The sequence below is a fragment of the Melanostigma gelatinosum genome (assembly GCF_949748355.1).
Source record: "Melanostigma gelatinosum genome assembly, chromosome: 4".
Classification (NCBI taxonomy): Eukaryota; Metazoa; Chordata; class Actinopteri; order Perciformes; family Zoarcidae; genus Melanostigma; species Melanostigma gelatinosum.
The window spans coordinates 12683954-12696093 of NC_136637.1; the positions used below are offsets into that span (position 1 = coordinate 12683954).

General features: G+C 40.9%; 1 long non-coding RNA gene across 1 annotated transcript; it reads right to left on the reverse strand.

Moving 5' to 3' along the window:
* Nucleotides 1-1213: 1213 nt before the first annotated feature.
* LOC306776323 lies at nt 1214-4208 on the reverse strand. The gene is made up of 3 exons (XR_013771909.1): nt 4123-4208; nt 3577-3749; nt 1214-1753 (listed from the first exon to the last, which is right to left on the reverse strand). It is a non-coding gene; the product is annotated as an uncharacterized lncRNA (long non-coding RNA).
* Nucleotides 4209-12140: the final 7932 nt, after the last annotated feature.

Genomic DNA, 12140 nt, shown 5'->3' on the forward strand with positions numbered 1-12140 from the left:
GACATTAATTAATATTATTTTTTTGTAAACATAGGGATATTGTTAATAAGTTCAGAAAAAAAGATAAATTATTAAACTAGAAAATGCATTTCCTGCTGAAAATGCGTTGGAATGCTGAAAGCTGAAATTAATTGTGAAAGAATTGCTGAAAATTAAGAAATGGGAGACTATCTGTCTGAAAAATGTTGAAGCCCGAAAGCATTTAAACTGCACTGCTTATTGTTGGAATGCTGTTAAGCATTCCAACAATAAGTAAGAATACAATAGATGCTAAGTAAGTGCTAAGCGGAAGGCTACGGGTAGGCCTTCTTGAAGACGTGAGTTTTCAGCCTGCGCCGAAAGATGGGCAGCGACTCTGCCGTCCTGACGTCAGTGGGGAGTTCATTCCACCACTGAGGGGCCAGGACAGAAAACAGCCGCGACCGGGTCGATCGGCTGCAGGGACCTCCGAGCGAGGGGGCAACCAGTCGCCCCGAGGTAGCAGAGCGAAGTGGTCGGGCGGGGGTGTAGGGCTTGACCATGGCCTGGAGATAGGAAGGAGCTGTTCCTTTCCCTGCCCTGTAGGCTAGCACCACAGTCTTAAACTGGATGCGAGCTCTTACAGGGAGCCAGTGTAGAGAACGGAGAAGGCAAGTTGTGTGGGAGAACTTGGGGCGATTGAACACCAGGCGAGCTGCAGCTTTCTGGACAAGCTCCAGAGGTCTGATGGCCGACGCCGGGGCGCCGGCAAGTAGTGAGTTGCAGTAGTCCAGGCGAGAGATGACAAGAGCCCGGATGAGCACCTGCGCCGTCTCATCAGTGAGGAAGGGGCGAATCCTCCTGATGTTGTAGAGCAGGAATCTGCAGGAGCGTGTAACCGATGCAATGTTTGCTGAGAACGACAGTTGGTCGTCCAGGGTCGCACCCAGGTTCCTCGCGAGTCGGCGTCACCACGGTATCGTCAACTCGGTACCGAGTACTGGTGCTCACACTGGCTCATTGCCACATCACATACTTCCGTCATAGTGTTGTCAGCCCTTTTACACTCTGGAGTCTAGACCAATCAGGGGAGGGCACATTCTAAAAACACATTTTACATGATGACATCCTTCACTATAATTACATGTTTTAAAGAAATGGACTTACGTTTATGGTTTTAATATTGCTTCAGCACCCCCTGCTGGTTTAAATTAGTAAATTATGTGATTGTGGTGTTATAAATATCTGAGAAACATTTCTGACATCAGGTATTCATTTTATTGTCCTTGCCCCGAATTTTTATCATTAAAATCTTACTGGAAAAATGTATTGTCCCACTTTGATTGTCTCACAGATGTCGTCAGGACAGTCCTTAATATCTATTGTGGCTTCTTCTGGGGATCCACCAAAGAGCACATGCAGGATAGCTGGGCTGAGTCCTCCAAGGCATGGAGGAATGAATGACCAATCATTCGGCCAGGAACAACAAAGAAGTCACTCTCCAAGAGGTAATGCCAAGTGGAGGGAGTCAGATGATCTTGTTCTCCCTCAAAAAGAAGAGTTCCTCCTGGTACTACAATTCAACATGCTTTACATCTTTTGGCAGACTCCAGAGCCTAATGCTTAATGTCTGCTGCACGACTACTTGACAAATGTGACGTTTTAGTTCTGTAGAGCAATACCTCACGCACTCATCACTGAGAGTCTTGATTCTTGAAAAAGGGAACTCCTCTCCACACGTCACACATTTCTGAGGTGGTCCAACTCGCTCATTACTGCATTCTGGTTGACGTGCCTGTAAACAAGATCATTTTAAAATGTACCACAAGCTATACTTGTGTAAATGTTCATACTCTTGCCATTTTCATATGGGGTTTCAAAGTGAGGTTCTTACAGGGTTCCAGATTCAGGTTTCTTTGGAGTGGTCGGATGAAAATTGTAGCATGACCAATCTGTGTTTGTGGATCTTTCAAATGACTCACATGGTAACCCTCATTGGGACATGGTATGATGATCAGTTGGCGACCGTGTTGTTCCAGAGATTTTGAGCAACTCAAATCCTCCCCCTTGTCTGAGTTTTTGATGGGACTCTAAAATAAATTCTCGAATTCTAAAATCTCTAATTAACCAGTTCGGCTTTAAAGCCAAACATGGCACTGACTTGTGTATATATGCCTTGAAGGAAATTGTAAACAAATACAGAGGTCAAAACTCATCAGTTTTGATGTGTTTTATTGATGCCTCCAAAGCTTTTGATCGTGTTAATCATAGTAAATCATTTTTTTAACTGAGCCAAAGAAGTGTCCCCACATACATTGTGAGAATTCTGGCTTACTGGTATGCGCACCCGAGTATGCAAGTAAAATGGGGTAAACGTGTGTCAGCCCCATTTCCTAGACCTGCTCTTAAAATATGTTTTACATTTTTATTTTACACTTTATTTTTTATTTTTCTCTGTGTATATAATTTATTGACCCTTGGGTCACATTGTGTTTTTTTATGCTTTTAAATGTCTGCTCTGTTAAGCACTTTGTGATATTATGTCTGTGAAAAGTGCAATATAAATAAAATTCATTCATTCATTCATTTGGGGTTAGCAATGGTGTCAGACAAGGGGGAATTTTGTCCCCAATTCTGTTTAATCTGTATATTGATGATCTGTCCAAGCAACTGAAAGCCTGTACTACTGGGTGCATGATTGGAAATATTCTGGTTTATCACATCATGTGTGCAGATGATCTGGTGATCTTTAGTCCTTCTAGCGCTGGTCTTCAGCAGCTCCTCACTATATGTACTGTGTATGGTGTGGAACATCAAATACAACGCCAGTAAGAGTGCTATCCTGATCTGTCCAACTAAAGAGGACAAATGTCTAAACTTCCCTGACTTCAAATTGTCTGACAATAATCTTGGTGTCTGTAGTGAAGTCAAATATCTTGGTCATTTTTTAACAGAACACATGTCTGATGATAACGACATTTCCAGGCAATGTGGTATGATGTATGCACAAGCAAACAGTCTCTCACGCAAGTTTGGTCTGTGTACAGATGGAGTGAAGATGTCTCTGTTCAGAGCATATTGTACTCTACTCTGCACACTTGTGGTCAAACTACAAAAAAGAGTTTACAGAGACTTCAAGTAGCGTACAATGACGCCATGAGAATACTGTTAAAGAGACCGAGATGGAGCAGTGCTGGTGAAATGTTTGTGGCTGCACGAGTCAACACTTTCCAAACAGTTTTATGAAATCTCATGTACAAATTCATCTGTCGACTGAATGACTCTGTAAATGGGATCATACTTGTTTTAACCAACATAAGGTTTAGCACCACACGCTACCAGTCCCAGCTGTGGTGACATTGGTACAGCGGTCTCTTTGTAAGGCATCGCTAGGCCAAGGTACTTTCATTGTTTGTCTTTTTATGCATCTGTCTGTATGGACCCCGAGTCTGAAATAAAGCCTATCTATCTATCTAAAGTCATCTGGATCTGTATGACTACCTGAAAATAGAAGATAATAATACAAACAACCGATCTAACTTGCAATAACGTTTAATGCTTTTGAAAGGTAACTTGATTCAAGAAAAATACGTCTGTCCATCATGATGCCTGACTTACCTTGGAATGTAAGACGTTTTCCCCCTAGTCCTGCAGCAGCAAGTCTATCGGTTTGTCCTCAATACAACAGAAAGAGTGAGTGTACGAATGAAGCTGTGCAGGCGCAGCAACACTTCGCCTCCTTGTCGTCCTTCTCCCTCCAATGTATGGACCAAACGGTCTTGAAACCTCGGCTAGAATCAAGTGAAGAGGATAAGCTATAATCAGTACAACAGAATAAGGACGTTGCAGAAGCAACATGTTGGCTAACGATATCATCGCACACTTTACAGGAAGGCGATCTGCCGCACAGCATGAATAAATAAATCACTCATCACCGGCGATAGTAATTTAGTCTACACAAGGGATTTAGCATGGAAAAGTGTTCCCTGCAGAAACCTAGCGTCCACTGGGTGCCTGGGTGCTGCACAAAAAATAACAAAGCAGTGAACGCCGCATGGCTGCATAGTTCAGTTTGATAGAGTATATTGGCACTTTGACCAACAGTATTTAGTTAAACAACTGCTGTTGTTATGCTGCTTATACGTTTAAACAGAAGAAACTCACAGTTCTCACGCTGGTCAGCCACATCCCGCAGCAGGTCGAAGCCATGCGTGCTGCTAGATAGTTTTTTGACGTCGTCCACAGGGTTGATCTGCTAGGAATCGGTTGCTTCTGTCTTGCTCCCCTACTCGACCAATCCTGCTTAAGAATGAGGTTCGGACCGCCTACCTCACTAACATACGGACACAGAAATACAGAAATAAATAAATGAAGGAATACATTTCAGCATTTAATTAGTTCTGTATTATATTTCATCATGTATTTATTCTTTTATTTATTAATTTCTGTATTTATACATTGGAAGGAGTCTTCTAAATGGGACAGCCTCGTCGCAGCCGCGGTGACGAATTCGGTTTCCAAACGGCCACAGCTGGCGCGCACAGAATGACGTCACACACGATTCTCAAGATCGAATTCACAAATGACGTGGGTTCACAAACAGATGCTAGAATGCCATGACGTCACAAATATATGTCATCAAAGGCAAAGGAACTCTATATGTACCCCACACTTTACTTCTCCAAACAGTTGTTGAGTACTTTCAAGAGACACCAGCACAGTGGAAGTAAGAGAGATAAATACATACACATTTATTTATATCGAGACACATATATTTCAGACAACAATGAAACTTTGGAAGCGCCTAAGGAGGTTTATGCGTCGCAATGATGTCGAGACTATAAGCATTGACCCTGAACAGCAGCTAAAGGTGGAAGAGCATGAAAATGATGTCGAGTCGACCCAAAATAATGACATTGAACTGCAGCCAAAGGTGGAAGAGCATGAAAATGATGTTGAGTCGACCCAAAATACTGACATTGAACTGCAGTCAAAGGTGGAAGAGCATGAAAATGATGTCGAGTCGACCCAAAATAATGACATTGAACTGCAGTCAAAGGTGGAAGAGCATGAAAATGATGTCGAGTCGACCCAAAATACTGACATTGAACTGCAGTCAAAGGTGGAAGAGCATGAAAATGATGTCGAGTCGACCCAAAATAATGACATTGAACTGCAGCCAAAGGTGGCAGAGCATGAAAATGATGTCGAGTCGACCCAAAATAATGACATTGAACTGCAGCCAAAGATGGAAGAGCATGAAAATGATGTCGAGTCGACCCAAAATAATGACATTGAACTGCAGTCAAAGGTGGCAGAGCATGAAAATGATGTCGAGTCGACCCAAAATAATGACATTGAACTGCAGCCAAAGATGGAAGAGCATGAAAATGATGTTGAGTCGACCCAAAATACTGACATTGAACTGCAGTCAAAGGTGGAAGAGCATGAAAATGATGTCGAGTCGACCCAAAATAATGACATTGAACTGCAGCCAAAGGTGGAAGAGCATGAAAATGATGTCGAGTCGACCCAAAATACTGACATTGAACTGCAGTCAAAGGTGGAAGAGCATGAAAATGATGTCGAGTCGACCCAAAATAATGACATTGAACTGCAGCCAAAGGTGGCTGAGCATAACGCTTATGTCAGGTTGGCCCATCTGAATTACTTTAAGCAGGAGCTAAAAGTTGAAATGAAAGACCAAATGAAAGACCTTGAACAGCGGCTAAAGGTGGCTGAGCGTGACAAGTATGTCATGTTGATCCGAATGAAAGACCTTGAACAGCGGCTAAAGGTGGCTGAGCGTGACAAGTATGTCATGTTGATCCGAATGAAAGACCTTGAACAGCGGCAGCTAAAGGTGAATGATGTCGAGCACCCCTTGCCGGCTCCAGCTGCTGAGACTCAGACCAGAAGTTGGTGGTATCGCTGTGCCAAAGGTCTACTGACAGCAGCAGTGTTTGTTGGCACCGTTGTCGTTGGACTGGGAATAGCAGTTGTAGAGGTGTACGGTGATACCCACCAATGTGTTCGCGCGATTTGAAGAGCGAAGCAGGATGTGAAATCCTTCTTTTCAAGTGACTAAGCGTTCAGGAGAGAACTGCAAGGCTAATAATGTTTATTTTCGTTGTTTAGTGCTGTATGGAATTGGTGTCCGTCTGCGCTACATGTGCATTTGAGCAAGCACAAAGATAACATGTTGTGAGTGTGATGCCCACCAATGTGTTCGCGCGATGTGAAGAGCGAAGCAGGATGTGAAATCCTTCTTTTCAAGTGACTAAGCGTTCAGGAGAGAACTGCAAGGCTAATAATGTTTATTTTCGTTGTTTAGTGCTGTATGGAATTGGTGTCCGTCTGCGCTACATGTGCATTTGAGCAAGCACAAAGATAACATGTTGTGAGTGTGATGCCCACCAATGTGTTCGCGCGATGTGAAGAGCGAAGCAGGATGTGAAATCCTTCTTTTCAAGTGACTAAGCGTTCAGGAGAGAACTGCAAGGCTAATAATGTTTATTTTCGTTGTTTAGTGCTGTATGGAATTGGTGTCCGTCTGCGCTACATGTGCATTTGAGCAAGCACAAAGATAACATGTTGTGAGTGTGATGCCCACCAATGTGTTCGCGCGATGTGAAGAGCGAAGCAGGATGTGAAATCCTTCTTTTCAAGTGACTAAGCGTTCAGGAGAGAACTGCAAGGCTAATAATGTTTAGCATTTTAAGACAATCCTACAGTTATAGATTCTGTTATCCTTCATGTTCGAGATCATTTAATGTGTGTGTACTGTACCGAAAATAATGTTTATTTTCGTTGTTTAGTGCTGTATGGAATTGGTGTCCGTCTGCGCTACATGTGCATTTGAGCAAGCACAAAGATAACATGTTGTGAGTGTGATGCCCACAAATGTGTTGTCACATGTGTGTGTCCCAAAGGAAGACAGAGATCAATACATGGTAACGTGATTTGTGTCCCGTCTGAGGTTGAACAGTTGAAGCGTTACCCAGACTGAGAAGTGAGTCCCAGGTCATGAGTGAAACTGAAGAGACAATTGTTTTACAGAGGTCATCAGCTGTTCCAGACTGTCACCTGGTCTAAACTAGTGCAGGCGCTGCATAAACTCAAACACATTCATCCACAATACCGTGACATAACTATCAGAGACGAGGCTGAGCTATGTGACCCAACACTTCCTGATGATGATGAGGATGCAACAATGGATGAGAATGATTATGATGAAGCTGATTTAATGGCCATTGACATGTGTGAGAAAAGTGCACTGTGTGAGGCAGAAACTGAGGCTGAAGGTGAACAGGATATTGACATGTTGTTATGTGATGGTGAACAACCAGATGAGCAGAGAGATCAGAATCAGAATCAGAATCAGCTTTATTGGCCATGTATGCATGCGCATACATGGAATTTCACTACGGTTACTGTAAGAAATTTGAGCAAAAAACTGTAGTTAGTAGATATAATAAAAGTGTTTCATAATTCATAATTAATAATTCATAATTAGTCATAATCATAAGGGTTTTGGGAATGCATAATTAAGATAAACATAAAGTGATGTAGGAATAGTAGCTAAAAGACATGAAGCTTCTGCCAAGTTGCAGAATACACTCCTGGAAGTTAGCCAATAGGAATCGGGATAAACGGAAGAGGAGGTGTTTCGAACAGATGTGGGTGGTTTAATTTAAAGCCTTTTTCTCTCTCCCGTAAATGCTCGCAGAGGACAGACGTGTTTTATACCTGAGGAGCTGAGTAGAGTTTTTTGCAAATGGGGTTTTATTGTTTTAATATTTCATAGGAGTATGTACTCCAATGTTTAACTGTAATCGTACTTGCATCAGTGGAATTAAATTCCTTATAATTGTAAACCAGTTTTGGTAGCGTTCTTATTGCAGCGTGTGTCGACGGCACAAAGCAGACACACGTGCTCCGGCTTTCTCTCTGTGGGGTTGAGATTAAGCCTCCACATTACACATTACTCTCACCGTACATACACACATATGAAATATATACAATAAACAAGCGACATATAAGAAAAACAAGGACATTTAACAGCTAAATACAAAGATGATGCAGAACAGGAAGGTGACATGCTTAACGGTGGTTTTGCTCTAGAACAGCGATTCCCAAACTTTTTAGGCCACGCACCCCCTTCTACATCCCAACCGGGTTCAAGCACCCCCAATTTATTTATTTATTCATCAAATATTTGATTTAGTCATTGAAGCTGTTTTGACAAAAACTAGTAAATAGATGATATGAAGTGCAACACCCGTCCCATGTAGCGATATAGTATTATGTGAATCTGCTCGGTTGTAGTAGTACTATGGGCCGGGTCCTGGGTACAGTTTTAATCTTAATGGCGCGATTACCTGTTCTTACACATGAATAAACTTATTCTTACAACTTTTGTTCCTTTATTCTGAAAACTAAAATAACTGGCGGTGCCTCCAATAGAATTAAGTAAATAAAAGGTCTGTGCCTCTTAATAAGTCCTTTTATCTTGTGTTTTAAGTGTATTTTACCCCTTTTAACCAGCTCTTATCAAAACATGAATGTGATTGACTTTAACACATCAAATATACTTCAAAGGCATTAGAAAAACAGTTTGGCATTTATTACATGCGGTCATCATCAATATACTGTGCACCCACAGTCCCACACACACAATCAGAGTAACAGAAAACCCTCGTTGCAGGCCTGAGTCGTGGTTTGGGAGCGTAGAGGCCTAAAAACTGTGATGGCCGCTTCACTTGTTCACACAAGCAATAAACAAAAAAGCACGTGCACGTTTCTCAGTACTCAGGAATCCAAGGCATATTCAGAGGGGAAAGTGAGGGGAAGATGGGTAATGGATGGCAGGCAGGGCACAGAAGAAACAGCAGCAACAGTCTACAGCAGCTCACGCACACGCGGGATACAGTTCTCCACAGTGATCCCAAGGAGCTTTCCCGATCCTCACTTACAGTCGCAAATGTCCATCTCCTCTTGTAGATCACAACAGTTCAAACCATAGGATAATGGTCGTCAGCCATTAAGTTATGAACATTATTGATCTCTAACTGTTCAGTTCCTGTTCAGTTATTACAGTTAGAGTTATTTATTTTGCACAATTCAAACAACAAAATTTAAAATAATCAAACATAACAGAAATAAATGAATCACAGTGCAGGAAGAGACAGAAAGCCAACTTGGCTTATTTGAAGCCTCCACAGATTTATATGATTGTGATACAAATACTCTTAAGTTTTAATGAGACCAAGCTAAAGTTTAGCATCGCTACGAAACATTTTTTCAAGTATCTCCAGATTAGAAGCTTCATAACAAAGACACAGAACTCTGTAAATCTCCCCTCTATAAGTTCTTTAGAAAAGATAGCTTTAAACCATTATGGACCAGCTGGACTGATCTCAAAGTTGTATCAGACTATCATAGCTGCAGCAAAAGAATCCTCAGATGACAAAAGGCTAGCATGGTGTTCAGACCTAAATGAAGAAATCACTGCAGAAGAGTGGCAGGACATATGTCAAACATGCCATTAATATCTTTATTTGAAATATCTCCAAGTGCCTATGTGTACCTTTTGATGTGCCTTGTTCTGTCTTGTGTTTGTGTATTGTGGAAAAGACAATAAAAAACATTTGTCAAAAAAAATATGTCTGGTCTATTTCTCAAGAAAACTAATGTCTGCCCATTCAGGATCTCTGACATATTCCTCTAAAGTACATTTGTATGACTGATCACAACTATCACATGTACATCTATTTCTTTGCATGAATGATTCATCTCTGAGCTGTTAAAATCCCTTGTTAAACAGCTCTTGATTTTGGTGATGTTTTGAGAAAATTCAGGTACATTGTGCTTCCATTCACATGATCCTTCCTGAAGGAAACAATAGACACAACAATAGAAAATGCACACAGGCATTCTCTGGACTTCAATGCTCAATAGTGTCCTCCTGTGGTTGATGAGATATTCAAACGCAACCAGGGCTTTAAAAAAGAAAAAGTAGTCTTTGAATATTTGAGTCGTGACAGCCAGTTGATATAATAAGGGAAAGGTAACAAATAGAACAAAACGTTTTAAACAGCAAGATCTCAGAATCAATTATCTGTAACGTTTCAGTGCCCTCTCTGTGGATATGTTGAAGTAATAAGAAAACTGTTGGTCTGTGTGTCTAGATGGTTCCCAACCTGCGTGTCCACCACTTTGGGCCAGACTGAAATATCTAAAAAACTATCTCGCCATGAAATTCTGTCCAGACATTATTGGTTGCCAGAGGATGATTGCCCCCTACTTTTCACTTGTCCTGTGAAATATATCAACATGTTCGAGATGGACTGGCACAACATTTTCTACCGACATTCATGGCCCCCATACAATAAATCCAAATGACTTTGGTGATCTCCTGACTTTTTGCCACAAGAAGGTGATACAAACAGTCATGTCCTCCTCGGGATGCATTTAAATCACTTTGGGGGGGGGACCTCTGGCGCCACCATCAGGTCAAAATTTAAATGTGTCTGATCCTTTTGTTATACCTGACAAATTGATGACATTAACATCAGTCGAAACTCATTCTTAGTAGCAAATGCTAACATGCTAAACTGTTAAAAAATGGTTATACCTGCTTAACTTCAGCATATTATTATTGTCATTCAGTGCATTTAGCTGACAGCACTGCTGTGCTTTACAGCTTCACAGAGCTGCTAGCATGACTGACTGCTGATTTTAGTCTGACTTTTCTCTCATTTTAGTTTTTTTCTCCTGAAAGACTTTCTCTTCAAGTCTCTGAAAATCTTTCAACGGTTGAGAACCACTGCTCTACAGATATGCGTTTTTTTATCAAAATGTTTCTTTGGGTTTTATTGAGGGCCTTGAAAGTTAGGATGCATATTTTTAGTTGATGATTAGCATGGATATAAAGTCTTCTTTTTATAAATTGGACTTGTTGATTTCACATAAACTATTACTTGCAATAAACCTCTGTTGTGTGTGTGAAACCTGGCTTCATTTTGTATTCGCCCCTCTCCCTATATATTGAAAGGGAGGATTTAAAGGTTGATGTCTCAATATCAGTGGGACACCCCAGTGTTTGAAAGCCAGGTGGGACTTCTTTTACTCAGATTTGACTGAGAGGCAGACTGGATCAATTTGAGCGGCAGGGGAAGAATGGGAGGCACCAAGCCAGTGAGAGAGTGGTGACCTTCTGTCCCATAGCTGAGGCCCGATAATCTCACATCAAAGTCTGAGCACCACAGAGACTTGACTGCAACTGGCCCTCACTGCCTGACTCTGTATAGTAAGAGAGATATCTTCAATCAGAAGAGTTTCAGATGAAACCTTTGATATTTTAAACAGTAAGATCAACCTGTGGTGTTAGAGGTGATAATAAATTCATTCAGATATACTCAAGTTTAGAAAACTTCACTCTCAATGATGCAGAAAGTGCATGGTACAATACCTAACACTTGTTTTAAATTGCTTAAAATTCTTCTTTTGATTTATATGTTACAAAAACTAACATTAGGATAGAAATTAATTAACTTTTAATACAGACCACCATTTAGTACGACTAAAAAGGAGGAAGGAAACTGCACTTTACAGGCTTTTACTAATTACACTGCATTTAAATGTTTGCTTTTCACCTGCGATGAAATATGTATTCAATAAAAAATACTTACAAGTTCATTATGCATGCCTGGATCATTATTTTTGATGCATTTTGATGCAGCTGGTACAGGTGGAACACATTGTAACTGCTTCGTATGATGTTTGGTCGTCAATAAAGCTATTTTTAAAATGTAGAGAAAAAGCGTTATGTTTCCCTTTTTTGTGAACTTCTCAGAAATCCAACATACTGACAATAATTAATATATATTTTTTGTAAACATAGGAAAATTGTTAATAAGTTGAGAAAAAAAGATAAGTTATTGTTAAAGAATACGTTATTGATATTGCATTGCTCGGACTAATAGCTAACTTATAAAAGCCATGCAATCGAACCCCGATTAATCAATTAGCATCATGTGCATTTTACAATTGAAACAGAGCTGTAACCATTGGGACAAGCTCGCTGTCACTCGAGAAAACCACCAGAAAATGCTTTAATTGTATTTGCAGCTCAGAACCCGTCCCGCCCCTTCGGTGTTTTGATTGGTCCCTTTCAAGAG